General features: G+C 34.2%; 1 long non-coding RNA gene across 9 annotated transcripts; it reads left to right on the top strand.

The window, feature by feature from the left end:
- LOC130713962 (uncharacterized) lies at positions 1-6,043 on the top strand. Of its 9 annotated transcripts, XR_009011094.1 has the most exons (7): positions 1-476; positions 1,022-1,782; positions 2,483-2,601; positions 2,723-2,822; positions 3,281-3,340; positions 5,354-5,474; positions 5,672-6,043. It is a non-coding gene; the product is annotated as an uncharacterized LOC130713962 (long non-coding RNA). The 9 variants fall into 9 exon arrangements; XR_009011092.1 differs by having other exon boundaries at positions 1,022-1,141; positions 1,645-2,822; XR_009011088.1 differs by having other exon boundaries at positions 1,022-1,262; positions 1,645-2,822.
- The last annotated feature ends 489 nt before the right edge of the window (positions 6,044-6,532 follow it).

Raw genomic sequence — 6,532 nt, 5'->3', positions numbered from 1 at the left:
CTACCTGAAAAAACCGTAGCAGCCATGGAAAACCAGCAGCCATACACTCTCCAATTTTCCAATTCCAGATTCCTCAATCCCTTCTTCTCTAGGGTTTACTTTTTTCTTCTTCCTGCAACCTTCCTCGATGGTTTCCTCGATTCCATCCTCTCTTCCATAGCCGTCGAACTCACCACCTCCATTTCTTCTCCAAACTACCGTCGAACTCACCACTCCTCTCCTCTGTTCAAAATCGCGGGCTTCCCTTTCCATCATCTCCATTCCTTGACACCTCTTGTTTCCTAGCCTGACACCGTTCATCATCTCCATCCCATCGTCCATCTCCAACTCCATAACTACTTTACCTTCCTCAACCAATTCCAGAATGGGACGCCTTTGATGCATACAGTCTTCACCTCTGGAAAATTGGAAAAAGGCCTTGTGCCGTTGAAGTGCCATTCTTCTGAACCTGGATCCTCTCCTTTCTCATATATTCGGTGCTCTCTTTTCTTTCCTCATGGGTTCCATTAACTTATTTTGCTTCATTTCATTTTGTGATTACATTGGTTTCTAGATTTGTTTGTTTGCATTTTTTATGTTTGCGGTTCATGTACCTTTTCTGATTTGTTAACATGTGCTGTCATATTCTCATTAGTCCATGGATATTTGTTTAATTACTAGTCCAAGGTTATGTAGAGGAAAATTGAGAACTGTTGCTATTATTCCCTTGATGGAAAAATAAATGGATGCTTCTGTCATGTTAAGGTCTGTTGCTTTCGGAGAGGGTTCTTTTTTTGTTTTGATATGAATGAAATGTTACTTTCCTTCCACTCTGAACTTGCATTCTGGTTGTTTCTTCTTATGAATGAGCTTTTTTTTATGCTGAAAAGTGATAATAAGTTGGATGGTTGGTTGTGGATAATAAGTTATATCCTGGACACTTGGCAGTTCAAACTGAATTCAGTTCTTTTTCAGCTCTGAATTTGTACTATCTGGTTAAAATATATCAAACTACATTTCTGAGTATTTTTCTGCTAATCAGGCCGCAGAAGAGGTTGCTCTACAAAGGCCAAGTATCATGACACTGAAGGAGCTGAAATGAAACCAAGAAGAAGGAGAAGTGATGTTGCACAATCCGGAAGGGTTGAGATTGAGAACCTTGGTCATATTGAGATTCTTATTTGTGCTCAAATTTGTTATATACTACTTGTTACAATTCTTTTCTCCTTGATGAATTGGAAAACCCCCTTTTAGTTAACATGGTTATTTTACTAATTTGATTGGTTAGTCCTTCTTTTCCCCTTCCTGTTTTCTGTTTTCATTTTTTCTTTCTCTTATGGGTCAACCAGTTACAAAAGGACCCTCTGTTAGTCATTATACCAAGCTGTTATTTTCCTTATAGGTTTATAGGCTTATAGTGCTATAGCGTGGCAAATGCATAGTTGGTGCTAACTTCTGTTTTAATATTTTTTGCCGTCACTCCAATCTCATTTCTGTCGATGAATCTATTATAATGTCAAATTGGTCGTGTTTTATACTTAACAGCTTGTCTGATATTTCAGTTGATATATGCTCATTTCAAATGCATCATCTTTGTATAGCTAGTTTAGATCTGGTTCACTTGCCAATATACTTCTGATTCTAATGAGGTGGTCATCATGGCAGGTTTCTTGTAGCTTTCTCTGGGAAGTATCTGAAGTATGATTACTGTGTTCCTTCTCCACATAACTGGTCTGAAGACAATATTTCGTGTGTTTATGACCTCAAACAGAAGAATGTCTCTTTAGGCCTGCATTTATTGAGGTAGTCATTGACCTCTTGCTCTGTTTCCTTAACTGCTCCTTGACATAGATGCTTTATTTGCTAATGCTATGTTTCTTAACTTGTACATTAGGAACACTTTATGTTGGCCATAGCCCATAACTACTGTTGGGCCTGTTGAATGTGTATGTTTGCTTTTAGATTTGTTAACTTCTGAGACACTTATCACAATTGAATTTTGCCTGCATGGAGTGAGATTCTAGAATATCGTCTAAACAAATTAGGAAACATAAGAAACTTTAATCTTCACAGTTCAGTACTTTGAGCATAAGCCCTTTGTATAATTTGGGTGCCATTTTTGGTCGGTAATTCCTTTTTGTATTTTTTACTGGTATAATTTTCTTATAAATGAGTTTTAGGCATCATAAGATCACCATAGTGAAGCTTGCCACACTGTAGCAATAGCATATCCATAGAAAGTCACTTCCCTTTATTGAATTCTGCACTTTATCTTTTTTCTTTATACTTAACTGCTTCTAATATGAAGTACATGTAATTTAAGTTAGGATGCTCTCTGCCTAACAGTTGCTGAATTTATAGTTTTGTAACATTTATTATTAATGTATTGCTGAATTTATATATTCTAGTCTCCAACCAAACATATTTTATCTCTGGACAGTGACATTTTATGTAAATTTGGTGGATGTTTTAGCTGTGATCCTTCAATTTACATGGGTTGCAGCTTATTGGTTTAGCACTTCCCCTGGCTGTTAAAACTCCAAGTATATTTTGATGAGGTTTTTAAAAGAGAATGAATATGACCTAACAATAGCACTTCCGATGAGGCCACCCTAGTGGAAGGTGTATCCTTTTGGTCTTTTCAATTTCATGTCAATCTTGATATCCATTTTTTCTCCTTCATTGTTCAATAAATTCAGGCTCCATTTCGATTTGATCAGTGGAATATTATTTACTTCTACAGGATTGATTTTATGATGTGTGTGAGAGTAATGGCAGGTGATTATATCCTTTCTTAACTTGGCCTCGCCGCGATGGTCCGTGATCGCAATTTGATAACACCGGTGATTATATCATTTCTTAACTTGGATTTGAAGGGGGATATTGCCCTGTTTAACCTACACTTCCATTAATGCCTAGAAAGTTCTACTAGAAAGTCAATCTTAATGATTTCATATATGTTAAATATAGGGAGTTTGTTCTTGGGTTAATACTTATATCTCCTTTATGCAAATCTCATTCATGGAGTGAATGTTTTTTCAACAAGGTATGCTTTTGTAGGTGTATTTCTAGATTAGGATGGTTTTGGGGAGAAACAAAGGGACAAAAACCCATTATGCAGAGAATTAGTTTGATGAATAAAGAGTATTTTTATAGCAAGTAGCAATAGCATGATGTGTGTTATATATAATAAGGTGCATTGCATTCCTCAAGCATTATTCAAGTTGTCATGACAGTGATTTGATTTGTGTTTATTGTCACTGTTTTTTGCTAATCCTTGATGATCGGAAAAATATTTCAGGCTACTGCTATAAGTGGATACACTAGCAACTCTGCTTCTGCCAAGAAGTGCAGAAAGAAGGTAAAGTTATTCATTTCATCTTATAGTCAAGCCTGTGATTTTAATATTTGTAGTGAGTTTTATTTCAAAACAACCATGGACATATTAGGATAGAAAGAACTTTTCACTACACTTCAGACGTTCATTGCTGCTGCTATATTGTCTTGCTATAATAATTAGGTAGTATTAAAAGATGAATTAATTTATCAGCAAAAAGAATTTATGGAGTAAAGGAGATTTTATTACATTTTCATTGTTGTGGTTATTCCGGAATAGATTAAGTTTAGTTGGAAAAGGGGTCCATCAACTCTGCTACTATGTCCAAGTTTAGTTTTATAATCTGCACAGAGATAAGACTTGCAGCTTATAGTCAGAATTGATTTTAGAACATTTCATCATAAAACCAAACACATATATATGTTTATTTCATTTGGTCAATGGATGAGGGGGAAAGCTTTTTCATGAGTAGCTTCCATATTGTCTATGAGAAAAGAGAAATTTATTGAAACATGTTAGAAATCACTCATCCGTAATGGAAAACTAAGACAAGAGGAAAAAACTCAATGCTTACTTAGTCTTTATTTTTATTTTATTTTAATGAATCTAACTGAAAGCTCCACGCTACTACTTAGAGAATGTTTTAACTTGACTCTTCTCATTTTCTTAGTGAGCTTGTACACATCCCTTGTCCTTTTTAATCACATCTTATCCATTTTTATGTTTAAACTAGCTGATTTTGAATCTGATTGAGTTAGCTTCTCTTACTTCCTATTTTCTTTATAGTGTCATGCAATATTGATGTTTTATTATATGTTTTTTTTAGTTAACAAATGGATCTTAGAGTAGTTGACACTTCAGTTCTTTTACGAAAACGTAAAAGAAATGAAGAAGAAGAGGCAAAATTGCAGGAGCAAATAACATTCATTATTGCTAGTGTCATTGCTATGCTTTTAGGTGTAGTAGCTTGGTATCATGAGATGCATTTTGTTAAGGAACCGTCCCGAAATTGGGAATTGGAAAGAAGCAATTTCCTTAATCGTCTGTATAGAGGAACCGAAAGTGATTGCATTGAACAGTTAAGAGTTAGTAAAAGGGCATTTTTTAAGCTTTGTGGAATTTTACAAGATAAAGGACAGTTGGTAAGGACAAGAAATGTCCCAACGATTGAAGCAGTGGCAATGTTTTTGCACATCCTTGCTCACAACCTAAAGTACAGAGTAGTGCACTTTACCTATTATAGATCCAAAGAAACAATAAGTAGGCAATTCAACAATGTCCTATGAGCTGTAATGAAAGTGAGTGGGTCATTTTCTTATTGATTTTAGTCCACTGGTTGCTTGTTTTGTCTTACTACCTTCAGTCCATAATTTTAGCTGTTTAAGGTTATGCATGTAGTTTAAGAAGTCTTTAGTTGATATCCTAATTTACAACAAAACTCTTTTACATTTATTCTTCCTCAACTTCCCACCACCAATACCAACCCACAATAAATGAAAGAAATGAAAACAACAAAAATAGAATGGAGGAAGTACTAGTAGTTATCTTGGGCTATAGACCACCATTACAATCATGGATAATATAAAAAGGATTTTTATGACTTCTGCCCAGTTGTATTGCTTGTGATGAGTGAATGTTGTATATGACAAAATGTTTAAATAGTTTTCTTTGGAAGTTCAAAGCTCTGTCAACCTTGTAGAATATTTGTAGTGAAAACTTTTCCACACCCCTCCTGAATGCTGCCCTGTCATAATTCAAAAATAAGTGATTACTTAGTGTAATAAAAGTCACGTCATGACAGAAAATAATAAGTTTTAAAATTTATATTTTAGTGATTAATAAGAAGAGAGCAGCACAGCCCTCTAAATTTGAGAGCGGGCATGAAAGAGCTACCCTATTTGTAGTTAGTTGTATTCATCATGAATTAAGATGTTACTTGTCTTTTTCATGAATGCATGAGTGCCATTTCTTGTTTATTAATCCAAAATTCTTGAACTAATCTTATGTGTGATTTTTATTTTTCATTTTCACATGCAGTGCAACTATGTTTGGAGTTTCAACAGAATCAATGCAGTTATCATATGACACAAGAGGGAGCAGTGTGCCGACAATTTTGTTACAAATGCAAAGGCACTTGTATGCCCAAGGAGGGTTGCAGGTTGATCACCTAGATCTTTCTCAGCTCATCTTCTCCTTGTCTCAATTTCTCATATTGTTGAATATAACAACTGAACACAATTACAAAAAAAAAAACAAGACAGTCCTTTATACTTCACCACTCTACAATCTGTCATTGCTTCATTTTACAAATGTCAAAATGTAATCTTGGTTAAACAATTGAATTTATGTATGCAGGCAGAGGGGATTTTCAGAATTAATACAGACAATACTCACACTGAAGCTTCCCTTCTTGACTGGGCTATTAATCTGATGGTTGATGTTGTCCAAGAGGAACATCTGAGTAAGATGAATGCACACAATATTGCCATGGTTCCAGTAAACTCAGTTTCTCCAGGAATAGAAGGGAGGAAAATGCATACATATACTGTATTAGTCCTTTTCATTTTTGTTATAAGATTGCAGATCATAGTTAAAATATTGCTAATGTAATTTTTTATCTTATGCTCAAAGACGGAAGTGAAATTTTTTAATTTTGTTGGTTTTGAGTTTGTATGGTTATGCCTATAGGTGTGACTTTTTAATTGATTCCAAACATTGGTTTTTTTTTTTTAAATAAATGGGTTTTCACATCGGTTGCAATTCAAAGCCGATGTGAAATATGTAGTTTTCACATCAGTTGCGTTTCAAACCGATGTGAAATATATACTTTTCACATCGGTTATACCATATGTCCGATGTAAAAAAGTAATTTTCACATCGGTTACAATTTGCTCCAGAGATACTTTAGAAATGTATTATAGTGCAAGGTTCTTAACCCTCGTGTATTTAATATGTTGAGTTTTTCTTGGTAACCAAATAATATGTTGGTTTAACCATCAAGCTGTATTGAATTAACCATTGAAAATCAGGAAAAAAAACTTTGCTCAATATTCACCAATTTCTTTGGATTTCTCATTTGATACACGATTAATCACTTTTATCTTTACATTTTTCACCAATTTCACCAAATCTTAAGATGATTAAATTTTTTCTTTTTTTATAAGAAAGATGAATAAAGTTGTTCTTAAAGTGATTAAAGAAATAAAGTTAGCTTGT

Source organism: Lotus japonicus, chromosome 4 (genome assembly GCF_012489685.1).
Source record: "Lotus japonicus ecotype B-129 chromosome 4, LjGifu_v1.2".
NCBI classification, from domain to species: Eukaryota; Viridiplantae; Streptophyta; class Magnoliopsida; order Fabales; family Fabaceae; genus Lotus; species Lotus japonicus.
The sequence above is the reverse complement of the archived record's forward strand: the minus strand, read 5'-3'. Positions and strand labels throughout refer to the sequence as shown.